This window comes from Mandrillus leucophaeus, unplaced genomic scaffold, assembly GCF_000951045.1.
Source record: "Mandrillus leucophaeus isolate KB7577 unplaced genomic scaffold, Mleu.le_1.0 Scaffold1010, whole genome shotgun sequence".
Lineage (NCBI taxonomy): Eukaryota > Metazoa > Chordata > Mammalia > Primates > Cercopithecidae > Mandrillus > Mandrillus leucophaeus.
This window is the reverse complement of record NW_012098211.1, coordinates 120730-122306: the sequence shown is the minus strand read 5'-3', so window position 1 is coordinate 122306 and position 1577 is coordinate 120730. Positions and strand designations below refer to the sequence as shown.

The window sequence follows — 1577 nt, the reverse complement described above, 5'->3', positions numbered from 1 at the left end:
AAAAAAAAAAAAAAAAAGTGGGGAGCAGACTTGAAACTATTTCAGGCAGAGAATGGTAGAGGGAAAAATGAGGCTATTCTTTCTAAGAAGGGAGGACTAGAGGTGTATCTTGGGGAGAGGGGAAGACCCAGGGTTTCAGGACCACAGCTGACAGTGGGGTCGACCTGCCCTGTGGGGCTGTGCAGGGCAGAGCTCCTAGCCAGGAGGCAGATTTTGACTCCTGCTGGGAAATCCCCTAAAAGCCACCCCAGGAATGAACTCCACGAGTACCATCAAGGCTGGCCTGCAGGCCCTCCAGGGTTACCAAGGCTGCCTGGAACTGAATGGACCCTGTGTGTGTTCTTTTAGTCTAGGAAGACCAGCCAGGACTTTGGGGGCCAGAAGGCTAGCCTCAAGTGAGCTCAGAAATCCGCACCTGAATTGGGCCTTTTTAGAAGTTTTTTAATGGGCAATATATGTGTGTGGCGGAAAGGCACGGGAAACAGATCTAAACCGGAAGCCTTATTTTCTAGCCCCAACTTTCCTCTCGAGAGGCAGCTAGTGTTAGCTCGTTTCTTGTGTGTCATTCCAAGGAGGTCCGTGCACGTATGCACACAGGAACCATTTAGTTTGTATGTTTCTGGGTTTTTTATTAGCTTAGTACATTACAGTACTGCACCTTGATTAATAATGGTGATCATTTCATCTTTCCATGTACAGAGCTGGCTAATTCCAGAAATAGCTACAGAGTATCCATTGTTGGATCTCTTGTGGTTTATTTAACCAGCCTCATTGGTGGAGGTTTAGGAGTTGTTGCAGATAGGCTGTAGTAAAATTCATGTCTGTATGACTTTTCACACAGGTGTGTGTCTAGGAAAGACACTTACAGAAGTAGAGTTGCTGAGTCAAAGGTGTGTCATTTTAAATTTAAAATTTTGACATCTCTGTATTTTATTTATTTGTTTATTTTGGAGACAGAGTCTCTTGCTCTGTCGCCCAGGCTGGAGTGCAGTGGCGCAATCTTGGCTCACTGCAACCTCCGCCTCCCAGGTTCCAGCCATTCTGCTGCCTCAGCCTCCCGAGTAACTGGTATTACAGGCACCTGCCACCACGCCCGGCTAATTTTTATATTTTTAGTAGAGACAGGGTTTCACCATGGCCAGGCTGGTCTCAAACTGCAGACCTCAGGTGATCCGCCCACCTCAGCCTCCCAAAGTGTTGGGATTACAGGCGTGAGCCGCTGTGCCCGGCTGACATCTGTGTATTTTTAATTGGTGATTTCCTCAGCACATTGCTGAAGGTAAACATCTTCAGCTCCTTTTCTGTAACTGCCAGATCTGTTCACATCATTTGACAGTTTCTCTAGTGGTTGTTGATCTTTTTCTTATTATATTAATAAAACTTTTTTCCTAGGTTTTTTTCTTATCTTTTTTTTTTTTTTTTTTTTTTTTTTTTTTTTTTTTATTTTGTCTCTTATGCTGAAATTTTATTTTCTCCCTTTGCTTCTTGGGGCTACTTCTTTCATTGCATTCTTGGTCTTTCATTGCATTCTTTGGCCTGGCTGGAATTTACTTGGTGTAAGGAACAGGGTGGTATCC

At 44.3% G+C, this 1577-nt stretch overlaps 1 protein-coding gene across 5 annotated transcripts in view; it reads left to right on the top strand.

Annotated features, from left to right (window-relative positions):
- Positions 1-1577, top strand: part of ANXA11 (annexin A11) — a 54988-nt gene that overhangs the window by 33200 nt on the left and 20211 nt on the right. For 4 of the 5 annotated variants that reach the window (XM_011975642.1, XM_011975616.1, XM_011975650.1 and 1 more), the window contains one exon: positions 842-890. The exons of the other annotated variant lie outside the window; for it this stretch is intronic. The gene's annotated coding sequence lies outside the window, so the exon portion shown is untranslated. The remainder of the gene's footprint in view (positions 1-841; positions 891-1577) is intronic. 5 annotated transcript variants of the gene reach the window in all.